This window comes from Suricata suricatta, chromosome 7, assembly GCF_006229205.1.
Source record: "Suricata suricatta isolate VVHF042 chromosome 7, meerkat_22Aug2017_6uvM2_HiC, whole genome shotgun sequence".
Classification (NCBI taxonomy): domain Eukaryota; kingdom Metazoa; phylum Chordata; class Mammalia; order Carnivora; family Herpestidae; genus Suricata; species Suricata suricatta.
In genome coordinates, this window is record NC_043706.1 from 142,386,566 (window position 1) to 142,392,928 (window position 6,363).

The 6,363-nt window shown below is 50.0% G+C and overlaps 1 long non-coding RNA gene across 1 annotated transcript in view; it reads right to left on the reverse strand.

Moving 5' to 3' along the window:
- Positions 1-3,930, reverse strand: part of LOC115297070 — a 41,056-nt gene extending 37,126 nt beyond the window's left edge. The window contains exon 1 of the long non-coding RNA XR_003911250.1: positions 3,801-3,930. This is a non-coding gene — a long non-coding RNA (uncharacterized LOC115297070). The remainder of the gene's footprint in view (positions 1-3,800) is intronic.
- Between the last annotated feature and the right edge of the window lie 2,433 nt (positions 3,931-6,363).

Genomic DNA, 6,363 nt, shown 5'->3' on the forward strand with positions numbered 1-6,363 from the left:
TTCAGTTACCATCTACACTTTTGTCAGGAATAAGCTTAGGAAGTCCCTAAGCTGCACCGATGGGTTAACAAGGCATAAATAATCAGAAAGCCGTAGAATGTTCACACCAAAGTTTGGGTAAACAACATTAGGTAAAGCGGGGCAAAGGCCCCAGGATAGGACAAAGGTATAGGAATGGGAAACCTCAGTATGAAACCATCCAAGATGAGGCAACCATGATTAGGTATTCAGGGCTGCAACACCCCCAACTTAGTACAATAACGGAAATCCTCTTTCACAGGAAGGAAGGACCAAATTAGGTAAATAGGTCAACAGGGCTATAGACCACTGCAAGGCAAAGTTGCCCAGAGCAGAGCTAATTAGCAGAAGAAAGGTGCCTTGTTGACCCTGAGGTGGCATGCTTTGTCTTTCCTGTCCCCTAGCCCAGTTTAGGTAAACAGAGGTGGGGCCTCAAGTCTGCTGTAAACAATCTTCTGCCCAGCTCCAAAATCTTGTTTTGTATTTACCCAAATACCTAATACCGCATATCTTCAAACACTCTTTCCCTCACACCCATGAGTTAGAGTTCACAGTTTCATTGCCTTTCTGTGCATGCCTATCACGCTTGTAAGCCTTCTGATCTTAATAAAAACAGAGCAAGGACCCTTCCTGGGAGTTCTTATCTCCTTCTGGACATTCGCCTCTCTCGCATTTCAATCCTGCATCCCACTTTCTTGCTGGACAAGAAAGAACTCTAGACCCAGAGACTCTGACAGACTTTAGGGAGAAAAAGACTTGTGAATAACAGTTTTACATGGCTTCATTTAAGGAAAAGCAGAAAGTTTTTACAAAATAAAATATTCATCTTACACTTAACCCCAAGGCCATCCGTATCAGAGCAAGTGATTTAGAATTTACTTAAGTCTTTTGGGGATTCTACCTGGCTTGGTTGGTTAAGCATCTGACTCTCAATTTTGGGGCAGGTCATGATCTCAAATGCATGGGATCAAGCCCCACCTTAGGCTCTGAGATGATAGTAAGGTGCCTGATTGATTTTCTCTCTCTCTCTTTCCTTCTCTCTCTCTCTCTCTCTCTCTCTCTCTCTCGCTTTCTCTCTCTCTCTATGCCCCTCCCCTATTTGTGCACACTCTCTCAAAATAAATAAATAAACTTAATTTTAAAAATACCCTTTCCCTTAGAATGCAAAGTGACACAACCTAATAGAATGTGATAGTGGAAATCATCTACTTCTGTGCTCTCCAATAACTAGCCACTTACCACATGGGACTACTGAGCCCCTGAGATATGGTTTGTGCTTGAGACACAAAACTTTGATTTCATTGAATTTTAATGAACTTAAATAACAGTAGTCACACAGGGCAAATGGCTACCCAATAATGTAAGGATGTTTTCACTGGTTTCCACACCAGAACTGAATTTGACATTGGAATTGAATTCTGTATGTGTGTGTGATGCATGCGCCTATAGCTTTCTGGGGTCTTTCTTCCTTCAAGGTGTCTGGATGGGAGGGATGAGAAGCCTTTCCCTATGATCAAAGCTGAACAGAAATATGCTGATTTTGCTCTCGATCTTCCCACAGACAGGAGAAAATCTCCCCTTGGCTGTAAGATGTCACCATTTGTGGCTGGCAAAGTTCATCCAATCTTCCCTGCCCCATATTGAAAAACAAAAACCCAACAAACTCTCTTGACCTCTACCTCCCTTGTCAGCTATCACCTACTTCTTAGTTCTTTATTTTATTGTCTTATGTTTCTTTCTTTATTTTTGAGAAGGGCAAGGAACAGAGTGAGAGGGAGAGAGAAAATCTCAAGCATGCTCCATACTGTCAGCACAGAGCCTGATGTGGGGCTTGAACTCACGAACTGTGAGACCATGACCTGAACCTAAATCAAAAGTCAGATCATTAACTGGCTGAGACCCCAGGTACCCTCTTTGTTCTTTAAGATGAAGCTCATCAGCATTTTCTGCCCCCACTCCTCCTCCCCTTCCTCCCTGGGGCCTCTCAGGCTCTCCTTGCGCTGAGGGTCTTGCCAAGGTCACCAGTCTATGTGGGATCCACACCCCCAAGTCCTACTACTGGTTCTCCTGTGCATTTGCCAGCTGTTGCTTTCACCTCGAAATGCTTCTGCCTTTTGGTTTAGGGGCCACCTTAGCCCCAGCCTCCCTCTTCCTCTTGGCCAGACAGACACCTCACTTCCCAAATGGCCCATTTCTCAGGGGTTCCCTGGTGATGTTCTCTAACCTCACCTTCCACTGACTGCTCAGCAGCCCTGGGACATCGGAAAGCTTCTCACTCTTAGCATGTCCAAAACAGAGCCCCGTTTCTCCCAGCCCTGTATCTCCGCTGCCCTGCCCATCAGGATGAATGGGCCTAGGGCAGAAAACCAAGCCAGAACACAGCAGTTCACCAGGAATATTCCTTCTCTCTCTCCTTGTACCTCGCTCCAATCTACCAGCTAGACTCATCACGTCACCCGTGTCTTCAAAATCCCCATTCTCACACTGTCACCCTGCTCCAAGCTGGGCCATCTATCTGTCTTCCATCTCGGCTCTTTCCCACCTGTTCTCCTGGAGCGTCCTTCACATGAGACCAAGACGTCTTCCAAATTTCAAACTGAATCACATCACTTTTGCTTCAAGTTTTCTAGTGCTTTCCCAACATGTAGGGACCACCACCTGTGGCCTCCAGGAACCTTACGATCGTGCTCCTTTCTGAACCTATGTCCCCTCCCCCATGCTGCCCGGCCCGCTCTGCTGCTCTGCCCTGAGCACACCAGCTCAGACTTGCCTCCGTGCTCAAGAGCCGGCCTGGGCCGCTCTTCCTCCAGGTCCTCACGGGAGACCAAAGGCCTTCACAACTGCGCCAAGTCCAGCTGCTCCTTGAGTTCTTCACCCTTTCCTCACCCTGCTTCACTTTCTTCGCTCCTGGAAGCTACAACATTTGCTGACTTTCTTTCTGTTCTCCAACTAAAATGTGAGCCCGTGGACACAGGGACCACATCTGGTCCTAACTGGAATCCCAGGACCAAGAATCAAACTTTCACCTGGCAAGGGCTACAAACTATTTATAGAAGAGTGAATGAATATTGCCCCTTGAGTCACACTCAAGGCGCTAAAGGGAGTTTTCCGCTGGCCCTATGCAAAGTTCTTCTGGTTTTTATAAACATACAAAAACAAGCACTCAAGAACTTATAAGTGTTCCCTGTGACAAACATTCCTAAACATACAAACGGATCACTTCTCAAGATGGTCACCACCGTCTCTACATCAGAACTGGAGAAAAGCACATTTGTTTTGTATTTTAGGAACATCACCTCTGAGGTTCTAATAGTCCCGTTTCATGAAAATTTTCAAGTCAGTTAAGAACTTTTTGTTGGATATTTTGTTTCACCATAAACATCACATCGGATAAAAGTAATATAAATGGTTTTTGTGTTGAAAACGCCCTTGCTTGATCGTGATTGCAGACGTTATTCTTCACTGTAATATTAAAGGACTAGTTCGGCAGGGGGATGAATCAAGACGGTGCCTGACTTAACTTCAAGAACTAAAAGAGATAAAAAGCAAGTTTATCAGTCAAGGAAACCCTCAAAAATAGAAAAAAAAGACGTAAAAGAGAAAAAAGCCATCCAGGTGTTTTGGAAATCTCAGGTGAGTCTGTGGTTCCTGAACACCGAGAAGCCCCGTATCTTTCCCAGTCACAGACAACTTTCTTGGGCCCTTCGCCCACGAGACCCCCACTCGGGACGAGGAAGGAACACCAGCGAAGGACAAGAAGCGTCCCGAGGGACTCTGTGTACCTGTTGCATTGCAGGGCTCCACGCCGCCTTCCACGGCGTCATCGCTCATCTGCGCCCAGGAGTCCACGCTGCTCCTCAGACTCAGCAAAGCCGGTCCTTTGCTCCCACTTCTCAGCGTGAAGGGAAGGCAGCTGGCTGGAAGGGACAACAGGATATGATATTAATGTCAACTACCCCTGAAATGGACCATTTTAATCAGAAGCAGGGCTTCTCTTGGAAGTCTCCAGCAACAGACCATTTGTTTGGGAGATGGGCGTCATGTGGCCAGGGCCGAACGAGGTTTGAGAAACACTTTTTTGGATCCGTACCCGCAAGGGACCAGCCTCACAGTAAAACCAGAAAGGAGCAGATCAGGAGTGCCCTTTGCAGAAGATTCCGGGAGACCGCTCTTTCCTGGCCCACCTTGCGCCCGAGGCACCCAGGATGCGAGTTCACACAAGCAGTGCTGGTCTCTTTGGCATCTTCCTAGTTATTGACCATAAATCAAGAGCGTAGGGAAAAACCACAGTGTGCTGACATTTTATAGTAGTGACCAGGAGAAAGTATCTTCAGAGATGATACGGGTTTAATATAGAAATGTGTGAAAGGGGAGAGGCGGGGCTTAGCCAACCCTTTTCATGAAGGTCACGGACGTTTGCTCTCATTAAGGAGGAGTATGAGGCTGGGGACCACTGAAGGTCAAGGGCAGAAGAGCCAGGGTAAATGCACGGGGGCAGAGGCTAGGAGTGAGGAGAGGACAGAGGGGAGATGGAGCATAAGGCTTGGAGATGAGATCATCGAAGCAAACAAGGCCAGAACTATGGCAAACCCTGCTGCTTCTAACTGTTCCATCCGGTCGTCCCAGGGCCACGAACCGCAGTGCGGGCTGAGGCGTGGGAAAGGGCCCCCCGCCCCTCGCCGGGTCTGGGGCTGTGAGCCAGTGACTGGGAGCCTCTGTCACGGCCATTACCTCTCAGGCACGACTAGCAAGAGCCAGATGAGGCCACAGGTCGGAAGTGAGCAATCAGAGGACCATCAGTGGTAAGTGATCACGAGGTCCCACGTGTACAGACGCCAGAATGCTTCATTGGTGGCACGAAGACTTCGGACACGTGTTGAAGATTTTGGATTGCCATGTCCCTTAACGTCACGAAGTCTTTCCAGACAGCTTTACCGGGGAATCACGGGCACGAGGGCTGTCGGTGTTTAACCAGAGCCCGAGGGCAGCTCCTGACCTGTACAGACACCTCTGAAGCCATCGGCGCACATTTAGAGTTATGGCACTTGCGTGGAAATGAAAACACGACAGGGGGCCAACACCGCCGTCGGATATCTTGCGTCTCAGTCTTCATTTCTGCCCTCCGCACCCCGCGTGGGACCACCACCTCAGGCGCCCACTTGGGGGAGTCACTCTAGGTGGAAGGACCGGACTGCTTCCTACTCAGGCCTCCCCCCTGCTTGGGGCCTGTGGGACAGAGGCCAGCAGCAGCCGGGGGAGCTCTTGGGGAGCAGGCAGGTCCTGGCTGGCCTCTCCTGAGCCCCCCGGCCCCCAGTCCTGCGTGTCAGCGCCCGTGCATCCTTCAGACTGACCTACGCTCTAACAGTATCTGCGTCTAGACCACCAGGGACAGCGTTTCTTCCTAAAATAAGAATAGATCTCGATCGAAATTCAACCATGACAACTGCAGAGAAGGTGGATTAAAGGTCAGTGGGAGGCATCACTCTCCATGAAACTCTGGGCTACGGGGGGCAACCACTCCCTCCTCGGATCCTGAAGCCTGGACAGTGCCCAGGTGTTGGGTTTCAGGTGCAATAAAATGGGGGTCTGCGGAGACGAGCTGGAGGCAACCCAGCATCTGAGGTTGGGGGCCAGTTTTCTGTGCGGCATACAGAGTGATGGCCGGTGTGACCGGGTCCCGCCCCAGGGCACCTGTGTGTGTGTGTGTGTGTGTGTGTGTGAGCACAGAGGTGTCGCTCTAGGGCTCCGGTGACTCCCCCAGGCAGCATCTTGTTGAGAAGAAGTCCCAGGAGGGGTGTTCTGCTTGCCATCCTGCACAGCTATGAGGAACGGATGGACCCAGGACGGGACCCCCAGCAGGACGTCTGCAGGAGAGCGCTGGGCTCCTGGGGGACGAGGCTGCAGCCCGCACAGGATGCGGGGCCAGAACGGACCACACCAAAGTCCCTCGGTGAGCCTCGAGTGGGGCTGGGGGCCATGGACCCTCGTGTGGGGTTCACGTGGGGTTCACGTACTGTGCCCTCACCCCTACTCAAAACGGGTGAGCTTTAGGGACATGCAGAGTATGGAAGCTTTTGAGATAAGCCACTGTATTTTATACAGATGAAAATCATGATTTAAAAATGTTTAAGAAGATCAAAACCACTCGTCCTGGAACCGTACCCTGCCCACGCTCACCGTCAGACCACAGGAGCGCCACCCGCGTGTCAGATGAGCGTCATCTAAATCTGAGCCAATGTTGCACCTAGACATTTCCCCCTAAACCAACCAATCAGCCGGTTCCAGGAATGTTGTGTTTTGGGGCCACTGAAAAGGGCAAGTTTCCCTGAGGGAGAAGGAACCTGT